The sequence below is a fragment of the Hoplias malabaricus genome, chromosome 1 (genome assembly GCF_029633855.1).
Source record: "Hoplias malabaricus isolate fHopMal1 chromosome 1, fHopMal1.hap1, whole genome shotgun sequence".
NCBI lineage: Eukaryota > Metazoa > Chordata > Actinopteri > Characiformes > Erythrinidae > Hoplias > Hoplias malabaricus.
In genome coordinates, this window is record NC_089800.1 from 90,604,092 (window position 1) to 90,627,308 (window position 23,217).

General features: G+C 59.2%; 1 non-coding gene and 1 pseudogene across 1 annotated transcript; both read left to right on the plus strand.

Moving 5' to 3' along the window:
* The first annotated feature begins 3,136 nt into the window (after nucleotides 1-3,136).
* LOC136670297 (5.8S ribosomal RNA) lies at nucleotides 3,137-3,290 on the plus strand. Its single transcript, XR_010795616.1, has one exon. It is a non-coding gene; the product is annotated as a 5.8S ribosomal RNA (ribosomal RNA).
* Nucleotides 3,291-3,562: 272 nt separating this feature from the next.
* Nucleotides 3,563-7,954, plus strand: LOC136671105 (28S ribosomal RNA; annotated as a pseudogene).
* The last annotated feature ends 15,263 nt before the right edge of the window (nucleotides 7,955-23,217 follow it).

Below are 23,217 nucleotides of genomic sequence, written 5' to 3' on the forward strand. Positions count from 1 at the left end.
GCGCCCCCTCTCTTTCCCCGTCCGGGGTTTGAGATCCAAGGGGGGTCGGTCTGGTTGATCCTGCCAGTATTATATGCTTGTCTCAAAGATTAAGCCATGCAAGTCTAAGTACACACGGGTTTTGGTACAGTGAAACTGCGAATGGCTCATTAAATCAGTTATGGTTCCTTTGATCGCTCCACACGTTACTTGGTATAACTGTGGTAATTCCAGAGCTAATACATGCAAACGAAGCGTTGGAAGGGTTCTGGGGGTCGGCGTGAAATGCTCTCCCGGCCCCTGTCCCCCGGATACGTGCATTTATCAGAACCGAAAAACCCTCCCGGCTCCGGTCGGGTCGCTTTGGTGACTCTAGATAACCTCTGGCCGATCGTTAAGCCCTCCGGGGCGGCGACGTATCATTCGAGTGTCTGCCCTATCAACTTTCGACGGTAGGCTACGTGCCTACCGTGGTGACCACGGGTAACGGGGAATCTGGGTTCGATTCCGGAGAGGGAGCCTGAGAAACGGCTACCACTTCCAAGGAAGGCAGCAGGCGCGCAAATTACCCATTCCCGACACGGGGAGGTAGTGACGAAAAATATCGATGCGGGTCCTATGATCCTGTGGAGCGTAATCGAAATGAACTCAATCTATGTCCGTGAGTGATGACCCATTGGAGGGCAAGTCTGGTGCCAGCAGCCGCGGTAATTCCAGCTCCAATAGCGTATGCTAAAGTTGCTGCAGTTAAAAAGCTCGTAGTTGGATGTGGGGACAGGTCTCGGATCCCCTGTACTGTCCGGGATGGCGTGGGGAGCTCCTTCGGGGGTGACCCCCTGTCTCTGGGTGGATGTTGGGACCTGGTCCCTACCCGCCGGTGTCCTCTGCTCGCCGGCCGCGGAGAAGCCCTTAGCTGGGTACTTCACTGCGGTGCACGGTGGGTTGGAGGGTCCGGAGCGTTTACTTTGAATAAAGCAGAGTGCTCAAAGCAGGCCGACACGTGCCATGTCTGACTGAGCTAGGAATAATGGAATAGGGCCCTTCCGCGGGGCTTCGGGGTCTCTCCTTCGGGACGGCTGGTCGTTCCGGAGTGGGGCTCCGGGGCTTCCACGGTCCTATTTCGTGGGTTTTAAGGACCGAGGGCAATGATTAAGAGGGACGGCCGGGGGCATCCGTACCACACCGATAGAGGTGAAATTCGTTGACCGGTGTGGGACGAACGAAAGCGAAAGCATTTGCCAAGAATGTTTTCATTAATCAAGAACGAAAGTCGGGGGAGCGAAGACGATCAGATACCGTCGTAGTTCCGACCGTAAACTATGCCGACCCGCGATCCGGCGGCGTGAGGCTAGCGACCATGACCCGCCGGGCAGCGTGAGGGAAACCACGAGTCTTTGGGCTCTGGGGGGAGTACGGTTGCAAAGCTGAAACTTAAAGGAATTGACGGAAGGGCACCACCAGGAGTGGAGCTTGCGGCTTAATTTGACTCAACACGGGGAATCTCACCCGGCCCGGACACGGTAAGGATTGACAGATTGATGGCTCTTTCTTGATTCTGTGGGTGGTGGTGCATGGCCGTTGGGAGTTCGTGGAGCGATTCGTCTGGTTAACTCCGATAACGGACGAGACCCTGTGCCTTAAAAAGTTACACGGCCCTCCCTTGGGTCCCTGTGGGGGCTTGCGGCCCGAGGGGTTCGTCGGTCGGTGGCCGAACTTCTTAGAGCGATCCGGGGCAAGGCAAAGCCGTATGAGATTCGGGGCCATAACAGGTCTGTGATGCCCTTAGACGCCCGGGGCCGCACGTGAGTTACACTGGCTGGTTCAGCATGTGCATCCATCCTATGCCGAAAGGCCTGGGCAATCCTATGAACGCCTTCCCCGCTGGGGATAGGGGATTGTAACTTTTCCCCTTGAACGAGGAATTCCAAGTAGTCGCGGGTCACCAGCCCGCGTCGATTAAGTCCCTGCCCTTTGTACACACCGCCCGTCGCTACTACCGATTGGATGGCCTGGTGAGGTCCTCGGACCATCTCCGAGGTGCCCCTTTACCGGGGGGTTGCCTCGTTGAGGTGGGAAGTCGATCGAACCTGGGCATCTAGAGGGAGTAAAAGTCGTAACAAGGTTTCCGTAGGGGAACCTGCGGAAGGATCATTAACGGTGACCTGGCCACGGCCGGTTGTCGAGTCGGACTCGAGAGGCCAAACCTCCCCCGGCGGGTACCTTCAAGGTATGGACCGCAGAAGCCTCGTACCTTTCGTCGTCGGCCGACGTGAGTCTCTCCCCCTCCGGGTGGGTGGACGTAGCGAGCCGGCTTCGGAACTCGGGGTTATGCGAGGACCGCCTTAGGTGCATAGGTACCCCGGTCCGCCCCCCTCGTTCGCGGGGGGGAGAGTGGCGCCGGAGCCGCCCGCCGGGTCGTTAAACCAACCATTGATCGTTGAAGGCTTGATTGTGCGTGCGCGAGTCAAAGGGGCTTACTCACCCCCAGGGCGTTGGCCGGTGCTCGCCGGCCTCGGTGGGATCTCCCTGAACCCATCCCCCCGGCACAGGGGGTGGTGGTGGACGGGAGCGTACCGCCGGGCGAAACTCTTTCCCCTCACGGGGTTGGAGCGGAGCTTAAGAGCGCATGCAAATACCCCGATGTTGGCTTCGCAGAGACGGACCGTATAATAGTCTAAGGCCGGTGCGCGAGTTGAAGGGGCCTCACGAACCCCGGATGCGTTTAAACACCCGAAGGAGACGGCCGGTGCCCGCCGGTCCTGACTAGGTGGGATCTACCCAGCGCCTTCCCCTAAGCGGGGGACTTGGGAGCGTACCACCGGGCCTCGCTCATACCCTCCGGGGTGGAGAGCTTGGCTTTGAGCGCACGCCTGAATGCCTTAGACCGGGACCCGTAACGCAGCGAACCAAACCCTGGGCCTCGCCGGGAACGGTGGGGCCTAGACCCGGTCTCCTAAACCACGTAAGTCTCGGGCACCTACTCGGGCGATCGTCCCCCGGGCCGTAACTCCTCGGTCCGGTGGTGACGCCCAGGTTCAATGACCTTCCCCCCTCCACGGGGGGGAAGGCACCCGGCTTGAAATATTGTCAAACGTTGTCTCGTGTTCGAATGGCTTCCTTCGCCCGGCCTGTAACGGGCCGGGCACAAACCTCATACAACTCTTAGCGGTGGATCACTTGGCTCGTGCATCGATGAAGAACGCGGTAACCTGCGTTAAATAATGTGAATTGCAGAACACAGATCATCGATATTTCGAACGCACATGGCGGCCGCGGGGGTCCATCCCGCGGCCACGCCTGTCTGAGGGTCGGTTTACCCATCGATCGGTCTTCCTAGACCGCGGCTGGGAGTTCGCAGGGCCTCCACCTCGGACGGCCCTTCGTCTCCCTAAACCCAGACTCGGGCCTTAAACCCGACGTGTGGCGAGAGCTCCGGACGTAGGGAGAGCCATTAGGTCCGGGTCCAATCCGTCATAGTCTCTCCCCGCTGGGCTCTCCGCCGCCGTCGGAGAGTGGGTACCGTAACACGGCGAGCGGCCGGGGGGTTCGCGCCCCCCGCGCCCCGCAAAACAGTCTCGTAGTGCGACCTCAGATCAGACGAGACAACCCGCTGAACTTAAGCATATCAGTAAGCGGAGGAAAAGAAACTAACAAGGATTCCCCTAGTAGCGGCGAGCGAAGAGGGAAGAGCCCAGCGCTGAATCCCACTTTCCCCTGACCGGGGTGGGCCGGGAAATGTAGCGTACGGAAGTCCGTTTGGTCTCGGTGCGGACGCGGGACCAAGTTTTGCAAGGAAGTGTCTTCCGCAGATGGTGAAGGCCCGGTATTGTCCCGCATCCCGCCGGGTAGATCGGGCTTCCCGGAGTCGAGTTGCTTGTGAATGCAGCTCAAAGTGGGTGGTAAACTCCATCTAAGGCTAAATACCGGCACGAGACCGATAGCGAACAAAGTACCGTGAGGGAAAGTTGAAAGCAGTACTTTGAAGAGAGAGTTCAAGAGAGCGTGAAACCGTTGAGAGGTAAACGGTCGGGGGACCGAGAAGACCCCCCCGGGGGATTCAGCCGGGCGGACGGCCCGCGCTCGTGTGGTTCCGTGGCTCGGAGGCGAGTTCATCCGGGCGAGAGTGGGGGCGACCCCACTCCCTGCTCGGCCCTGAGCTTCGCCTCTCGACTTCGGGCCTCTCGGGCGTACGAAGGCTCGGCCCGTCAGGTGTACTTCCCCCCGCGTGGTGGGTGAGTCGCGACCGGCTCCGGTTAGGCTTGGAAGGGCCCGAGGGTGAAGGTAGGTCCGTCCGGAGAAGGGAGCCCCACGTGGCCCCCGGACACGGGCGTTCCGCTACAGCCCCTCGCTCCGACTTCGCCGATAACGCCGGGGCCGCGGAGTAATGTCCTTTCCGCGTTTTCCCCTCCTTCGGGATGGGGATGGGGCCCCCCCCTGATCGTTCGGACGAAAGCGGGCCGGTTGGGCTGTCCTCAGCCCCGGGCTAGGCCCGCTACGGCAATACGGGGGGTGATCCAGGCCCACAGCCAAAACGCCTAAGGTCAGCGGCTAAGTTCGGACCCCGACCGACCCGTCTTGAAACACGGACCAAGGAGTCTAACGCGTATGCGAGTCAAAGGGGCTTGAACCCCGGAGGCGCAACGAAGGTGAAGGCCGGCGCGCGTCGGCTGAGGTGGGATCTGATGCACCCCGTCAATGTTTGGGTTGACAGCGCACCACCGGCCTGCTCTCCACCGAGTGGAGAGTGGAGCAAGAGCATACGCGGTGGTACCCGAAAGATGGTGATCTATGCCTGGGCAGGGCGAAGCCAGGGGAAACCCTGCGTGGAGGCCCGTAGCGGTCCTGACGTTCAATTCGGTCGTCCGACCTGGGTATAGGGGCGAAAGACTTAACGAACCATCTAGTAGCTGGTTCCCTCCGAAGTTTCCCTCAGGATAGCTGGCACCAGACTCAGTTTTATCCGGTAAAGCAATGATCATAGGCTGCGGGGCCGAAATGGCCTCGTCCTACCCTCAAACTTTAAATGGGTAAGAGGCCCGGCTCGCAGGCTTGGAGCCGGGCATCGAATGATGGTGCCAAGTGGGCCACTTTTGGTAAGCAGAACTGGTGCTGCGGGATGAACCGAACGCGCGGGTTAAGGCGCCCGACGCGACGCTCATCAGACCCCAGGAAAGGTGTCGGTTGATATAGACAGCGGGGCGGTGGCCATGAAAGTCGGAATCCGCTAAGGAGTGTGTAACAACTCACCTGCCGAATCAACTGGCCCTGAAAATGGATGGCGCTGGAGCGTCGGGCCCATACCCGGCCGTCGCAGGTGTCACAATCCCTGATTTGAAACACGGACCGTATGCCGCGACGAGTAGGAGGGCCGCCGCGGTGGCGCTGAAGCCTCTGGCGTGAGCCTGGGTCGAGCCGCCGCGGGTGCAGATCTTGGTGGTAGTAGCAAATATTCAGATGGGATCTTTGAAGGCCGAAGTGGAGAAGGGTTCCACGCCGACAGCGCTTGGCCGTGGGTTAGTCGGTCCTAAGGGATAGGCGAACGCCGTTCGGAAACGCTGGGGCGATGGTCTCGTCTGCCCCCCGCTGACCGAAAGGGGATCGGGCCAATATCCCCGAACCTGGGATTGGGGAGATTGAGTGCCGAGAAGGCGCTCTCATAGCGGTAACGCAAACGAACCCGGAGACGTCGGTGGGAACCCCGGGGAGGATTCACTCTCCTTGCTAAAGAGCTGGAGCGCCCTGGAATGGGATTGTCCCGAGAAAGGGGCTCAACGCTCTGAAAGGCGCCGCATGCATCCGTGAGGCAGCCGGGACGTTCCCCATCGGCCCTTGAAAATCCGGGGGAGGTATAGTGAATTTCCCCCCAGGCCGTACCCATATCCGCATCAGGTCTCCAAGGTGAACAGCCTCTGGCGTGTTGGAACAATGTAGGTAAGGGAAGTCGGCAAAATAGATCCGTAACTTCGGGATAAGGATTGGCTCTAATGGCTGGGCTCGGTCGGGCCCTTTAGCTGAAGCGTAGGCCGAGGGCTGTTCTGGTTCTGGTTCGCCCTTGCCCTGAGGGTCATGCGGGGCAAAAGCGCACGGCGCCCGGGTTGACTCCTGCGTCTGTCGGTTAAAGTGCGTGGGTCGCAGCCGCGCGAGGCAGCCGGTGTTCCCTCCCGGTGGTGCTTAGGGGACTCGGTCGGTGCCGGGGGGAGGCGGTCGTGGATGGGACTCCGGCGGGGGTGCGTCCTTAGGGGACGAACCTCCGGTGCGTCTCGTCCTTCGGCCCTTCCTTCCCGAAGTCGGCCGGGCTCCGAGGCCCATCGGCGGGTCCCGGCCACGCTCGCGAGCGCGGCCTTCCGTACTCCCGTTCGGACGTGGGGGGGGGAAGACTCTGGAGTTGTGTGCGGATGCGTCGCCGGCCGTAGGGGCTTGGGAGGACCGGACCGGAGCAGTGTGACTGGAGACGGGCGTGACGAGCCGAGGCCTCGTGGATCTATCGGGTGTGAGTCTCGCCTCGGAGGGGTGGCAGCTCCGAGGTGGTTCTCTCGACCGGCACCCAACAGCCGAATTAGAACTGCTGCGGACCAGGGGAATCCGACTGTTTAATAAAAACACAGCATTGTGAAGGCTCTCGGACGGTTTTGACACAATGTGATTCCTGCCCAGTGCTCTGAATGTCAAAGTGAAGAAATTCACCCAAGCACGGGTAAACGGCGGGGGTAACTATGACCCTCTTAAGGTAACGAAATGCCTCGTCATCTAATTAGTGACCTGCATGAATGGATTAACGAGATTCCCACTGTCCCTACCTACTATCTAGCGAAACCACAGCCAAGGGAACGGGCTTGGCAGAATCAGCGGGGAAAGAAGACCCTGTTGAGCTTGACTCTAGTCTGTCATTGAGAGGCTGCATAGGAGGTGTAGAATAAGTGGGAAGCCCGCCGAAGGCCAGCACCCGAGGCGGGCTGTCCGTGAAATACCACTACTCTTACCGTTACCTCTCTAACCCGGTGAAGGTGTCGGTGGGAACCCTTTCCTTGCTGGGGGTTCCTTGTTCCAAGGTGCTAAGCCCTGGGTGGGTCGCTTGGCAGTGAGTCCGGTTACACTCATGTTGCGGGCCTCCGTGCCCGGGGCGAGTCCCTCCGGGGACAGTGACAGGTGGGGAGTTTGACTGGGGCGGTACACCTGTCAAAGCGTAACGCAGGTGTCCTAAGGCGGGCTCAGGGAAGGACAGAAACCTCCCGTAGAGCATAAGGGCAAAAGCCGGCTTGATCCTGATTTTCAGTATGAATACGGACCGTGAAAGCGGGGCCTAACGATCCTTCCGTCTGCTTTTTGGGTTTTAAGCGGGAGGTGTCAGAAAAGTTACCACAGGGATAACTGGCTTGTGGCGGCCAAGCGTTCATAGCGACGTCGCCGTTTGATTCTTCGATGTCGGCTCTTCCTATCATTGCGAAGCAGAATTCGCAAAGCGTTGGATTGTTCACCCACTAACAGGGAACGTGAGCTGGGTTTAGACCGTCGTGAGACAGGTTAGCTTTACCCTACTGATGTTGACCGTTGCTCCGATAGTAATCCAGCCCAGTACGAGAGGAACCGCAGGTTCGGATACATGGTACTCGCGCTTGGCTGTGCAGCCACTGGTGCAAGGCTATCATCCGAGGGCTTACGACTGAACGCCTCTAAGTCGGAATCCCGCCTAGAAGGAGCGATACATCCGCGCCCAGCATCGGTGAGCTTGGTCTTGGATAGCCGGGGTGGGAGGTGCTTTCCTCCCCACCGCCGGTGACGAGAGCCGCATGACACTGGAACCGGACCGGGGCTAATGAACGCCTCGGTCCACCTCCCTCGTCAAAGCAAATGTCTCTTGATCCGGGTGTGAAATGACTCGTAAACGACCTGATTCGGAGTGCGGGTGTCGTAAGTGGCAGAGCGGGTGCATATACCGCGATCCATTGAAAGTCATCCCGTCCACTCAAACATTTGTCGGGGGGAAGGCGAAAGCAAACCCCCGGCCCTCCGGAGCGGTCCAGGTCTGGTTCTCTGGGGCGCGGGCCCCGGAGACTCCGTACACCGGTTAGAGGGAGCCGGTGGCGGGCATAGGGGAGGTGGGTACTCCCCTGTGAAATCCTGGATGACGGTTTTAGGTCTCGTAGTGGGCGAAAATCGGACTTAGTGCAATTTCCGAAACTCTGGTTCTCTGGGGGCGCGGGCCCCGAGAGTCCGTACACCGGTTAGAGGGAGCCGGTGGCGGGCATAGGGAGGCAGGTCGCTCCCTTGAATGGTCCTGGATGTCTGGACTTAGTGCAATTTCCGAAACTCTGGTTCTCTGGGGGCGCGGGCCCCGAGAGTCCGTACACCGGTTAGAGGAAGCCGGTGGCGGGCATAGGGAGGCAGGTCGCTCCCTTGAATGGTCCTGGATGTCAGCAATTTCTTAAGAAGGGCGCCCTCTTGTGGTCCCATGGCCGAAGTACATGCTCCGAGCCCGGGTATGGCAGTGGGCGGAATGAGACTTAGAGGAATGTTGACGGAGCCATGAGGGGCCCCCCCTGGAGGTCCCATGGCCGAGAAAAGTGCTCCGAGCCCGGGGTGATAGAGAACCGTGAACGCCGCGGTTAAAGACCTCGGGTATGGCAGTGGGCGGAATGAGACTTAAAGGAATATTGACGGAGCCAAGAGGGGCCTCCCCTGGAGGTCCCATGGCCGAGAAAAGTGCCCCGAGCCCGGGGTGATAGAGAACCGTAAAGCGCGCGGGTTTGGGGCTCGGGTCTTCCAGTGGGCGGAGTGAGACTTAAAGGAATATTGACGGAGCCATGAAGGGCCCCCCCTGGAGGTCCCATGGCCGAGAAAAGTGCTCCGAGCCCGGGGTGATAGAGAACCGTAAAGCGCGCGGGTTTGGGGCTCGGGTCTTCCAGTGGGCGGAGTGAGACTTAAAGGAATATTGACGGAGCCATGAAGGGCCCCCCCTGGAGGTCCCATGGCCGAGAAAAGTGCTCCGAGCCCGGGGAGATAGAGAACCGTAAAGCGCGCGGGTTTGGGGCTCGGGTCTTCCAGTGGGCGGAGTGAGACTTAGAGAAATGATGACGGAGCTAAGAGGGGCCCCCCCTGGAGGTCCCATGGCCGAGAAAAGTGCTCCGAGCCCGGGGAGATAGAGAACCGTAAAGCGCGCGGGTTTGGGGCTCAGGTCTTCCAGTGGGCGGAGTGAGACTTAGAGAAATGATGACGGAGCTAAGAGGGGCCCCCCCTGGAGGTCCCATGGCCGAGAAAAGTGCTCCGAGCCCGGGGAGATAGAGAACCGTAAAGCGCGCGGGTTTGGGGCTCGGGTCTTCCAGTGGGCGGAGTGAGACTTAAAGGAATATTGACGGAGCCATGAAGGGCCCCCCCTGGAGGTCCCATGGCCGAGAAAAGTGCTCCGAGCCCGGGGTGATAGAGAACCGTAAAGCGCGCGGGTTTGGGGCTCGGGTCTTCCAGTGGGCGGAATGAGACTTAAAGGAATATTGACGGAGCCAAGAGGGGCCTCCCCTGGAGGTCCCGTGGCCGAGAAAAGTGCCCCGAGCCCGGGGAGATAGAGAACCGTAAAGCGCGCGGGTTTGGGGCTCGGGTCTTCCAGTGGGCGGAGTGAGACTTAGAGAAATGATGACGGAGCTAAGAGGGGCCCCCCCTGGAGGTCCCATGGCCGAGAAAAGTGCTCCGAGCCCGGGGAGATAGAGAACCGTAAAGCGCGCGGGTTTGGGGCTCAGGTCTTCCAGTGGGCGGAGTGAGACTTAGAGAAATGATGACGGAGCTAAGAGGGGCCCCCCCTGGAGGTCCCATGGCCGAGAAAAGTGCTCCGAGCCCGGGGAGATAGAGAACCGTAAAGCGCGCGGGTTTGGGGCTCAGGTCTTCCAGTGGGCGGGGTGAGACTTAGAGAAATGATGACGGAGCTAAGAGGGGCCCCCCCTGGAGGTCCCATGGCCGAGAAAAGTGCTCCGAGCCCGGGGAGATAGAGAACCGTAAAGCGCGCGGGTTTGAGGCTCAGGTCTTCCAGTGGGCGCTCGTTCCAGCGGCGCGGGCTGAATGGTTTAGTCCGAGGAGGAGTGCTTAAGTGTGGGCCGGATAGGTTCGAGAGGTGCGCTGGGTTCCTGGAGGTCCAGCCCCGGAGGTTTGGAGCGGGCGATGGAGCTAGCGAGGCCGAGTCGGGTGAGCCTGGGCCGGGCATGGGTGTTGGCAGCGACGGGGGTGTCTTCCCCGGAGGTAAGTACCGTGGGGGGCAAGCGTGAGATATTCCAGGCCGGGAAAAGTGAGCTAAATTCGGCAAAGCGTTGTTAAAAAGGGGGTTCGGTTGATTTTTTTGTTAAATCTAAACGAACAAAGGGTGCGAGGCGTGAAAATTGCATTCAGCCGTGATTTTTTGGCAAAGTGCTAACCCTAGTGGTCTCCCAGTGGGACGTTTTAAAGTAGGACTTAGAAAAATTTCTGACCCTCTTCGCCCTAGGTAGCAAGCCCAAAACGGAGCACCTCGGAGTGGTAAAAATTCAGAGGGCATGGGGGTTTCCAGTGCGGTGCCGTCAGGACATTAGGGTTCCTTTAGAAAAGACGAAAGTTTGGGTACACCGTATGTAACTATGACAAGCCCAAGGCTCTGGTTCGCCTGTGGGCATGAATATAGTGAGATTTCCGCGTTATCTCACTGGAGGTGACCCCGGAACGGTTCAAAACCTAAGTCGAGACTTCCATGGAACCCCGATGATGGGAGTTTGAAGCCCGAGGAGTGACGCCCTCTGGGCTAAGGTTGCTGGTAGGTTCGGCCCCCCTCTCTGGAGGTCTAAATGACTTCCATGGACCCCGGTGATGCGAATTTGATGCCCGAGGAGTGACTCACCTCTGGGCTAAGGGTGGTGGTATGCCCGGCCCCCCCTCTGGAGGTCTCGAATGACTTCCATGGACCCCGGTGAAGCGTATTTCATGCCCGATGAGGAGCACACCTCTGGGCTAAGGGTGGTGGTATGCTCAGCCCCCCCTCTGGAGGTCTAAACTGACTTCCATGGACCCCGGTGATGCGAATTTGATGCCCGAGGAGTGACTCACCTCTGGGCTAAGGGTGGTGGTATGCCCGGCCCCCCCTCTGGAGGTCTCGAATGACTTCCATGGACCCCGGTGAAGCGTATTTCATGCCCGATGAGGAGCACACCTCTGGGCTAAGGGTGGTGGTATGCTCAGCCCCCCCTCTGGAGGTCTAAACTGACTTCCATGGACCCCGGTGATGCGAATTTGATGCCCGAGGAGTGACTCACCTCTGGGCTAAGGGTGGTGGTATGCCCGGCCCCCCCTCTGGAGGTCTCGAATGACTTCCATGGACCCCGGTGAAGCGTATTTCATGCCCGATGAGGAGCACACCTCTGGGCTAAGGGTGGTGGTATGCTCAGCCCCCCCTCTGGAGGTCTAAACTGACTTCCATGGACCCCGGTGATGCGAATTTGATGCCCGAGGAGTGACTCACCTCTGGGCTAAGGGTGGTGGTATGCCCGGCCCCCCCTCTGGAGGTCTCCAAAACCTAAGTCGAGACTTCCATGGACCCCGGTTATCCGAATTTCATGCCCGAGGAGTGATGCCCTCTGGGCTAAGGGTGGTGGTAAGCCCGGCCCCCCCTCTCTGGAGGTCTAGATTGACTTCCATGGACCCCGGTTAAGCGTATTTCATGCCCGAGGAGTGACGCCCTCTGGGCTAAGGGTGGTGGTATGCCCGGCCCCCCCTCTGGAGGTCTCCAAAACCTAAGTCGAGACTTCCATGGACCCCGGTTATCCGAATTTCATGCCCGAGGAGTGACGCCCTCTGGGCTTAGGGTGGTGGTAAGACCGGCCCCACTCTCTGGAGGTCTAAACTGACTTCCATGGACCCCGGTGATCCGAATTTCATGCCCGAGGAGTGACGCCCTCTCGGCTAGGGTGGTGGTAAGTGCAGCCCCCCCTCTCTGGAGGTCTAAAATGACTTCCATGGACCCCGGTGAAGCGAATTTCATGCCCGAGGAGTGACGCCCTCTCGGCTAGGGTGGTGGTAAGCCAGGCCCCCCCTCTCTGGAGGTCAAAACTGACTTCCATGGACCCCGGTATAGCGTATTTCATGCCCGAGGAGTGACGCCCTCTGGGCTAAGGGTGGTGGTATGCCCGGCCCCCCCTCTGGAGGTCTCCAAAACCTAAGTCGAGACTTCCATGGACCCCGGTTATCCGAATTTCATGCCCGAGGAGTGACGCCCTCTGGGCTAAGGGTGGTGGTAAGCCCGGCCCCCCCTCTCTGGAGGTCTAAAAGGACTTCCATGGACCCCGGTATAGCGTATTTCATGCCCGAGGAGTGACGCCCTCTGGGCTTAGGGTGGTGGTAAGTGCAGCCCCCCCTCTGGAGGTTTCCAAAACCTAAGTCGAGACTTCCATGGACCCCGGTTATCCGAATTTTATGCCCGAGGAGTGACGCCCTCTGGGCTAAGGGTGGTGGTAAGTCCGGCCCCCACCCTCTGGATGCGTTCAAAACCTAAGTCGAGACTTCCATGGACCCCGGTGATGCGAAGTGACATGCCCGAAGAGTGGTGCCTTCTGGGCTAAGGTTGTGATAAGCCCGGTCTCTCCTCTGGAGGTCTGTGGTTTTAAAGTGAATATTTTCTAAGTCCCTCACCTGAGATTTTAAGAGAATCAGGACCCTCCTCAAGCCTCGTAGCGAGTCCGAGGGAGGTTCATCGTTGTCGGCTATGCGAAAGGGGTTCAGACGCCTCTAATCCTGTGGGCATATGGTTTCTCAGCCTGGTGCCGTCGGGATATTAGGGAGGCATTAAATCAGACGTAAGTTTGGGTAACAGCGATGCGAAACGCTATGCCCAAAGGAGTGGCTTCCCGATGGGCTTGAAATAATGGGAATGTCCGCTCTGCTTCCCTGGATGTGTTCAAAACCTAAGTCGAGACATCCGTAGACCCCGTTGATGCGAATTCCATGCCCGAGGAGTGACGCCCTCTGGGCTTAAGGGTGGTGGTAAGACCGGCCCCACTCTCTGGAGGTCTAAACTGACTTCCATGGACCCCGGTGATGCGAATTTCATGCCCGAGGAGTGGTGCCCTCTGGGCTAAGAGTGGTGGTAAGACCGGCCCCACTCTCTGGATGTCTAAAATGACTTCCATGGACCCCGGTGATTCGAATTTCAAGCCCGAGGAGGTGCACACCTCCGGGCTAAGGGGATGGTTTGGGTGGCCTCCCCTCTGGATGTGTTCAAAACCTAAGTTGAGACATCCATGGACCCCGGTTATCCGAATTTCATGCCCGAGGAGTGACGCCCTCTGGGCTAAGAGTGGTGGTAAGACCGGCCCCACTCTCTGGAGGTCTAAAATGACTTCCATGGACCCCGGTGATGCGAATACACAAGCCCGAGGAGTGGCACACCTCTGGGCTAAGGGGATGGTTTGGGTTGCCTCCCCTCTGGAGGTCTAAAATGACTTCCATGGACCCCGTTGATGCGAATACACAAGCCCGAGGACTGGCACACCTCTGGGCTAAGGGGATGGTTTGGGTTGCCTCCCCTCTGGAGGTCAAAAATGACTTCCATGGACCCCGTTGATGCGAATACACAAGCCCGAGGACTGGCACACCTCTGGGCTAAGGGGATGGTTTGGGTTGCCTCCCCTCTGGAGGTCAAAAATGACTTCCATGGACCCCGTTGATGCGAATACACAAGCCCGAGGACTGGCACACCTCTGGGCTAAGGGGATGGTTTGGGTTGCCTCCCCTCTGGAGGTCAAAAATGACTTCCATGGACCCCGTTGATGCGAATACACAAGCCCGAGGACTGGCACACCTCTGGGCTAAGGGGATGGTTTGGGTTGCCTCCCCTCTGGAGGTCTAAAATGACTTCCATGGACCCCGGTGATGCGTATTTAAAGCCCGAGGACTGGCACACCTCTGGGCTAAGGGGATGGTTTGGGTTGCCTCCCCTCTGGAGGTCTAAAAATGACTTCCATAGACCCCGGCGAAGCGAATTTAAAGCCCGAGGACTGGCACCCCTCTGGGCTAAGGGGATGGTTAGGGTGGCCTCCCCTCTGGATGTCTAAAATGACTTCCATGGACCCCGGTGATGCGAATACACAAGCCCGAGGAGTGGCACACCTCTGGGCTAAGGGGATGGTTTGGGTTGCCTCCCCTCTGGAGGTCTAAAAATGACTTCCATAGACCCCGGCGAAGCGAATTTAAAGCCCGAGGACTGGCACCCCTCTGGGCTAAGGGTGGTGGTTAATCCGGCCCCCCCTTCTGGATGTGTTCAAAACCTAAGTCGAGACATCCATGGACCCCGGTGATGCGAAGTGACATGCCCGAGGAGTGGCGCCCTCTGGGCTAAGGTTGTGATAAGCCCGGTCTCTCCTCTGGAGGTCTGTGGTTTTAAAGTGAAAATTTTCTAAGTCCCTCACCTGAGATTTTAAGAAAATCAGGACCCTCCTCAAGCCTCGTAGCGAGTCCGAGGGAGGTTCATCGTTGTCGGCTATGCGAACGAGGTTCCAATGCCTCAAATCCTGTGGGCATATGGTTTCTCAGCCTGGTGCCGTCGGGATATTAGGGAGGCATTAAATCAGACGTAAGTTTGGGTAACAGCGATGCGAAACGCTATGCCCAAAAGAGTGGCTTCCCGATGGGCTTGAAATAATGGGAATGTCCGCTCTGCTTCCCTGGATGTGTTCAAAACCTAAGTCGAGACATCCGTAGACCCCGTTGATGCGAATACCGAAGCCCGAGGACTGGCACACCTCTGGGCTAGGGTGGGGATAAGATATGCCCCCACCCTCTGGAGGTTTTCAAAACCTAAGTCGAGACCTCCATAGACCCCGGTGATGCGAATACCGAAGCCCGAGGACTGGCACCCCTCTGGGCTAGGGTGGTGGTTAATCCGGCCCCCCCTCTGGAGGTTTTCAAAACCTAAGTTGAGACCTCCGTAGACCCCGGTGATGCGAATACCGAAGCCCGAGGACTGGCACACCTCTGGGCTAGGGTGGTGGTTAATCCGGCCCCCCCTCTGGAGGTGTTCAAAACCTAAGTTGAGACCTCCGTAGACCCCGGTGATGCGAATACCGAAGCCCGAGGACTGGCACACCTCTGGGCTAAGGGGATGGTTTGGGTTGCCTCCCCTCTGGAGGTCTAAAAATGACTTCCATGGACCCCGTTGATGCGAATACACAAGCCCGAGGAGTGGCACACCTCTGGGCTAAGGGGATGGTTTGGGTTGCCTCCCCTCTGGAGGTCTAAAAATGACTTCCATGGACCCCGTTGATGCGAATACACAAGCCCGAGGAGTGGCACACCTCTGGGCTAAGGGGATGGTTTGGGTTGCCTCCCCTCTGGATGTCTAAAATGACTTCCATGGACCCCGTTGATGCGAATACACAAGCCCGAGGACTGGGACACCCTCTGGGCTTAAGGTGGAGGTAAGCCCGGCCTCCCCTCTTTATTAAAAAAAAAACTCTAAGTCCCAACGGCAAATGCCAGAGCTTTAAGCCGAAACTCAAGAGAGTTCGATCGGTATAACTGACTTGACTATCTGCCCTTAGCCCCCGATGGTTCATTCTATATATGCCCGGAGAAGTGGCTGGTTTCCGGGGCCAAAAAAGCCAAATGGTCTCCTATATTCATGCGACGGGTGCCTAAAGGTAAGTTTACCCACCCCGGTGAACTGCCTAAGGTCCATAGGCCTCCGACCACTGCTCCCTTAGCGGGGCGGTGGAACGGGCCGCCCGCCGACAAAGTTAACTGTTAAACCCATTTAATTTCAATGACCTTTAGTTCCAACTCCCTCCCTGGGGGGGATTGGTTCTATATATGCCCGGAGAAGTGGCTGGTTTCCGGGGCCAAAAAAGCCAAATGGTCTCCTATATTCATGCGACGGGTGCCTAAAGGTAAGTTTACCCACCCCGGTGAACTGCCTAAGGTCCATAGGCCTCCGACCACTGCTCCCTTAGCGGGGCGGTGGAACGGGCCGCCCGCCGACTAAGTTAACCCATAACCACTGATCGTTTAAGTCTTAAGGCCGGTCGGACCTCGTAAAAAGTCTCCCTCTGGGAGGATCACCCAATCTCCACCCCCCTCCATCTCCAAACCGAAGCAAGTACCACACGGGAACACTCTGTTTGGGGATTCAGAAATAAATGTATTTATTTCGCAGTAAAACATATCAAAGCCACGGGGGTGCAGAAACACGGAGTGAATCCCGGCTGGGTTGCGCTTTGAAGAGGGTCCGGTTCAGGCCGTTTCGAGGGCGGAAAGACGGTTCTCACGAGCCCGCATCACATCGGCCGCAGAGAGGCCGGCTCGGTAGAAGGCCCGGGCAGTGATGTTGGAGTGGCACATGCTTGTCGTCACTCGATCTCTATCTTCGGCCGGCAGAGTCGAAACCTGAAACAGAGGTGCGAGGTGTCAGAAGTAGGAAGGCCGGGGTTAAGAGCCCACATAAGTCGGATTAAGTTCAACACTCACTTGGTTCGAAACAGCCGTGCGGATCAGGTTGAAGGCCACCGCGCCTCCGAGGCCCGCATCCGTCCACGCGATCCGAAGCAGTGAGTTTGGCTTGCGCAGCTGGTTCCCCCTGTCCAAGAACACGAGCCCGTCCCGGGCCCCGTGTAAGTCGCTGAGTGCGGTCAACCAGGCCAGCTCTGTGGCAGACAACCCGATCGGAGCGTCCCCGAACGAGGCGTTGGTCTTGTGTTCACGAACATAAACCACGAAGCCGGTGCCATCCGTGGTGCTGGCTTGCCTCAACTCTCCAACCGTCAGGTTGAGAAACACAACCGACCGGTGACCGGTTAAGACAGACAAAAGGCCGAGCAGGTACCCCTGGAGCATCCGTAGCGTCGACCGGCGGGCGGTGTCCCCCGTCCGGGCCGCGTCTATGAGCTCTGGGATTCGGGTCTTAGCGTGGCTTAGGAAGACCCTGAAATCCGAAGGTTGCGGCAAGCGACTCAGCTTCGCTCTCTTCACGCGCTGGCGATGGCCCAGAATCGTGCGTGCGATGTCCCGATGAGCCTTGGCGAAGGTCAGCTTCAGCCTCTGGAGCTCTTCGGGGCTGACCCCGGCGGTCTCTGGGTCGAAGGCAGCGACGTGGGAGACGAACGCCTTGGCGCTGTGCAGGTAACACTTAACGGTTGTCGAAGCGTAACCCAGTTTCTGAAGGCTCTGTACCCAAGTGGGAACGTTCGTGTGATGGACGAAAGACAGGTCTGTGAATTGGCAGCCGGGCGGGGCGCAGTGAAGCAGGAACCGAATAACGTGGCCCCGTCGCTGGCGAGAGTTCTCGATGTCCTTCGGTGACGCGTCGACCCGCAGGTAGAACTTCTGAAAGTCGTCTACCGAACGGCTGACGTAGGTGTCCCGAAACCGATGCGGGATCACGAGCTGCCTCCCCCGGGAGGTTCGCCGTGCCCGCTCGGTCTCTGAATCCGTGTCCGAGGTGGATTCGGCAGGGGAAGACTCGCTCGGTTGGTAGTCGCTGTCGACCGGCTCCGGCGTGGCTTGGCCCGTAGTGGCTTGGCCCGGGGAGGCTTGGTCCGGCGAGGCTGGGTCCGGCGAAGCTGGGTCCGGCGTGTTGGGTCCCGGCGTGCTTGGGCCCGGCGTGCTTGGGCCCGGCATGGCTGGGTCCGGCATGCTGGGGCCCGGCGTGCTGGGGCCCGGCGAGGCTGGATTCGGGGAACAGGATACCGAGGGCGGTGGAGGGTTCCGCGGCTTAGACTGTTGATAGCGACGCAGAAGGTGGATGGTGCGAAGGCGTCGAGCGGCAGAGAGAGCGATCCGAAGGGCGAGGCCTTTGAGGGAATGCGCCGAGCCCAGGTGATCCGCCGGCGAAGAGAGAGACGGCAGGCCGCAGAGAGGGCAGTCGAGCTGGGACGAATTCTCCCCACTTTGGTCCAGTCCCCGGAGAAAGTCAATGTCGGCAGATCCAAGGCGGTGGAAGGTGGTATAATGGGAAGTCAGATCCGTAATGGCTTGCTCGCAGAGCGGGCAAGCATCAGGCGTGGTTGGCTCCGGCGTGCTTGGGTCCGGTGAGCTTGGGTACAGCATGGTTGGGTCCGGCGTGCTTGGGTCCGGCGTGCTTGGGTCCGGCGTGTTCGGGTCCGGCGTGTTCGGGTCCGGCGTGTTCGGTCCCGGCGTGCTCGGTCCCGGCGTGCTCGGTCCCGGCGTGTTCGGTCCCGGCGCGCTCGGTCCCGGCGTGCTTGGTCCCGGCGGCGAGGCTGGATTCGGGGAACGGGATCCCGAGGGCGGTGGAGGGTTCCGCGGCTTAGACTGTTGATAGCGACGCAGAAGGTGGAGGGTGCGAAGGCGTCGAGCGGCAGAGAGAGCGATCCGAAGGGCGAGGCCTTTGAGGGAATGCGCCGAGCCCAGGTGATCTGCCGGCGAAGAGAGAGACGGCAGGCCGCAGAGAGGGCAGTCGAGCTGTGATGAATTCTCCCCGCTTCGGTCCAGTTCTCGGAGGAAGGCTGCGTCGTCCGGTCCGAGTCTGTGGAAGATGGTAAAGTGGAAAGTCAGATCCGTAGCAATGGCTTGTTCGCAAAGCGGGCAGCTATCCATGGTGAGAGACTGACGGCTCCGAGTGAAGGCGACCCCTTATATAGCCCCCGGTTCGTGCATAATTAGGGGTTATGGGCGTTGATCGCTCCCGTTCGCGTTCGACGTTCGCCCATCTTGGGTGTATGAAGCAATGAGAACCAAGACCGATAGCGTATTACTGCCAAAATTAGTCCCGGTTTCCGAGCCAGGTGCCGGGCAGAGCGATGGGGAGTGGTCCCCAAGGTCCGTGGGGCCTACCACTGTCATAAATCCGAGTGGCTTCCACTCGGTCCGCCTCGACCGGGTACCTTTAAGGTCAAGTCCCAACCCCGGATCTCGTATCACGGTGGTATTGGGACTGCCTGTGGGTCTATAGGCCACCGACCATCTGCCCACTTGTGGGGCGGGTGGAACGGGCCGCCCCGTCGATTGTTATAAGCCCGTTGTGTCCACCCCGATGATTCGTTCGATGTATGCCTGGGAAGGTAAAACATTCCTGGGCATGGGGGGTCGAGCGTATGAGGGGTTTCCCCCGTCCCGAAAGAGAGAGTTTTCCGACCGATGATTCGTTCGATATGCCTGCCCGGGGAGGGTCAACTTCCCTGGGCACCGGGGGGTCGAACGTATGAGGATTGTCCCCCTTTTTAAACCCATAAATTTGCCCGTGCGCGAGTCGACGGGGCCGCGTAACCCCCCGAGGCGTTGGCCGGCGGTCATCCGCCGGTCCGTGGGATCTCCCGACCTTTCCCCTCCTTTGAGCGGGACGTGGGAGCGCACCACCGGGCCCCCGGCTGGAAACGGCCGGAGGCAAAGAGCGCATTAGAGGTGACACGGATCGGTCTTCCACAGACCGCGGCTGGAAGTTCGCAGGGTCGGCCTACGGGATCCGACCCTTCGTCTTCTTAAACGCAGACTTCCGTAGGCTCCGGGGGGCGAAACCGTAAACCTTTGCCGACCTCCTCGCACTGCGAGGGGGCCAGGATTTGCGGCTTGTCCGCGTATCGGTCCTACCAAGGACCGCGGCTGGAAGTTCGGTGGTGAGCCCTCGACCTTACGAGATTGAGGGCAAAACCCTTCGTCTTCTGAACATCAGACGGCTCCGGTGGTGGCGTACCGTAAAAACCTATGCCGACTTCCTCGCGCTTTGAGGGGGCCAGGATTCTCTTCCATTCTCTTCCCTTAACGGCTGTCCTTCACGGCCGTTCGAGCTCGGTATACGCGGAGCACCAGGGGCAGGCTTCTAAGCCTAAATACAGTGCTTAGAGCGATCCTCCCCACCTTGTGCTCCCAGCCTCCATGGCTCGTGGATGCCCGTAAGAGGCATGTCCGCTTGTCCAGAACGGTTCCGAGGGGGACTTAGTCGGCCGGTCGATCCAACAGTAGGTCCGTTCAACGTCCGCGTCGGTGGTGCCTTAGGGTCGGGATCCGTTTGAGGGAAGGACCCGGCCCCTAGCCTGCACCGTCCGGGCGAGAATCATACGTTTTCCAAGTTGCCAAGTCGATTGCAGACCCCCACAGCGGGGTCGCGTTCGATCCTCTTCGCTGGTGTCCCCTGAGATCACTCTCACGGGCTCCATGCGCCCCCTCTCTTTCCCCGTCCGGGGTTTGAGATCCAAGGGGGGTCGGTCTGGTTGATCCTGCCAGTATTATATGCTTGTCTCAAAGATTAAGCCATGCAAGTCTAAGTACACACGGGTTTTGGTACAGTGAAACTGCGAATGGCTCATTAAATCAGTTATGGTTCCTTTGATCGCTCCACACGTTACTTGGTATAACTGTGGTAATTCCAGAGCTAATACATGCAAACGAAGCGTTGGAAGGGTTCTGGGGGTCGGCGTGAAATGCTCTCCCGGCCCCTGTCCCCCGGATACGTGCATTTATCAGAACCGAAAAACCCTCCCGGCTCCGGTCGGGTCGCTTTGGTGACTCTAGATAACCTCTGGCCGATCGTTAAGCCCTCCGGGGCGGCGACGTATCATTCGAGTGTCTGCCCTATCAACTTTCGACGGTAGGCTACGTGCCTACCGTGGTGACCACGGGTAACGGGGAATCTGGGTTCGATTCCGGAGAGGGAGCCTGAGAAACGGCTACCACTTCCAAGGAAGGCAGCAGGCGCGCAAATTACCCATTCCCGACACGGGGAGGTAGTGACGAAAAATATCGATGCGGGTCCTATGATCCTGTGGAGCGTAATCGAAATGAACTCAATCTATGTCCGTGAGTGATGACCCATTGGAGGGCAAGTCTGGTGCCAGCAGCCGCGGTAATTCCAGCTCCAATAGCGTATGCTAAAGTTGCTGCAGTTAAAAAGCTCGTAGTTGGATGTGGGGACAGGTCTCGGATCCCCTGTACTGTCCGGGATGGCGTGGGGAGCTCCTTCGGGGGTGACCCCCTGTCTCTGGGTGGATGTTGGGACCTGGTCCCTACCCGCCGGTGTCCTCTGCTCGCCGGCCGCGGAGAAGCCCTTAGCTGGGTACTTCACTGCGGTGCACGGTGGGTTGGAGGGTCCGGAGCGTTTACTTTGAATAAAGCAGAGTGCTCAAAGCAGGCCGACACGTGCCATGTCTGACTGAGCTAGGAATAATGGAATAGGGCCCTTCCGCGGGGCTTCGGGGTCTCTCCTTCGGGACGGCTGGTCGTTCCGGAGTGGGGCTCCGGGGCTTCCACGGTCCTATTTCGTGGGTTTTAAGGACCGAGGGCAATGATTAAGAGGGACGGCCGGGGGCATCCGTACCACACCGATAGAGGTGAAATTCGTTGACCGGTGTGGGACGAACGAAAGCGAAAGCATTTGCCAAGAATGTTTTCATTAATCAAGAACGAAAGTCGGGGGAGCGAAGACGATCAGATACCGTCGTAGTTCCGACCGTAAACTATGCCGACCCGCGATCCGGCGGCGTGAGGCTAGCGACCATGACCCGCCGGGCAGCGTGAGGGAAACCACGAGTCTTTGGGCTCTGGGGGGAGTACGGTTGCAAAGCTGAAACTTAAAGGAATTGACGGAAGGGCACCACCAGGAGTGGAGCTTGCGGCTTAATTTGACTCAACACGGGGAATCTCACCCGGCCCGGACACGGTAAGGATTGACAGATTGATGGCTCTTTCTTGATTCTGTGGGTGGTGGTGCATGGCCGTTGGGAGTTCGTGGAGCGATTCGTCTGGTTAACTCCGATAACGGACGAGACCCTGTGCCTTAAAAAGTTACACGGCCCTCCCTTGGGTCCCTGTGGGGGCTTGCGGCCCGAGGGGTTCGTCGGTCGGTGGCCGAACTTCTTAGAGCGATCCGGGGCAAGGCAAAGCCGTATGAGATTCGGGGCCATAACAGGTCTGTGATGCCCTTAGACGCCCGGGGCCGCACGTGAGTTACACTGGCTGGTTCAGCATGTGCATCCATCCTATGCCGAAAGGCCTGGGCAATCCTATGAACGCCTTCCCCGCTGGGGATAGGGGATTGTAACTTTTCCCCTTGAACGAGGAATTCCAAGTAGTCGCGGGTCACCAGCCCGCGTCGATTAAGTCCCTGCCCTTTGTACACACCGCCCGTCGCTACTACCGATTGGATGGCCTGGTGAGGTCCTCGGACCATCTCCGAGGTGCCCCTTTACCGGGGGGTTGCCTCGTTGAGGTGGGAAGTCGATCGAACCTGGGCATCTAGAGGGAGTAAAAGTCGTAACAAGGTTTCCGTAGGGGAACCTGCGGAAGGATCATTAACGGTGACCTGGCCACGGCCGGTTGTCGAGTCGGACTCGAGAGGCCAAACCTCCCCCGGCGGGTACCTTCAAGGTATGGACCGCAGAAGCCTCGTACCTTTCGTCGTCGGCCGACGTGAGTCTCTCCCCCTCCGGGTGGGTGGACGTAGCGAGCCGGCTTCGGAACTCGGGGTTATGCGAGGACCGCCTTAGGTGCATAGGTACCCCGGTCCGCCCCCCTCGTTCGCGGGGGGGAGAGTGGCGCCGGAGCCGCCCGCCGGGTCGTTAAACCAACCATTGATCGTTGAAGGCTTGATTGTGCGTGCGCGAGTCAAAGGGGCTTACTCACCCCCAGGGCGTTGGCCGGTGCTCGCCGGCCTCGGTGGGATCTCCCTGAACCCATCCCCCCGGCACAGGGGGTGGTGGTGGACGGGAGCGTACCGCCGGGCGAAACTCTTTCCCCTCACGGGGTTGGAGCGGAGCTTAAGAGCGCATGCAAATACCCCGATGTTGGCTTCGCAGAGACGGACCGTATAATAGTCTAAGGCCGGTGCGCGAGTTGAAGGGGCCTCACGAACCCCGGATGCGTTTAAACACCCGAAGGAGACGGCCGGTGCCCGCCGGTCCTGACTAGGTGGGATCTACCCAGCGCCTTCCCCTAAGCGGGGGACTTGGGAGCGTACCACCGGGCCTCGCTCATACCCTCCGGGGTGGAGAGCTTGGCTTTGAGCGCACGCCTGAATGCCTTAGACCGGGACCCGTAACGCAGCGAACCAAACCCTGGGCCTCGCCGGGAACGGTGGGGCCTAGACCCGGTCTCCTAAACCACGTAAGTCTCGGGCACCTACTCGGGCGATCGTCCCCCGGGCCGTAACTCCTCGGTCCGGTGGTGACGCCCAGGTTCAATGACCTTCCCCCCTCCACGGGGGGGAAGGCACCCGGCTTGAAATATTGTCAAACGTTGTCTCGTGTTCGAATGGCTTCCTTCGCCCGGCCTGTAACGGGCCGGGCACAAACCTCATAC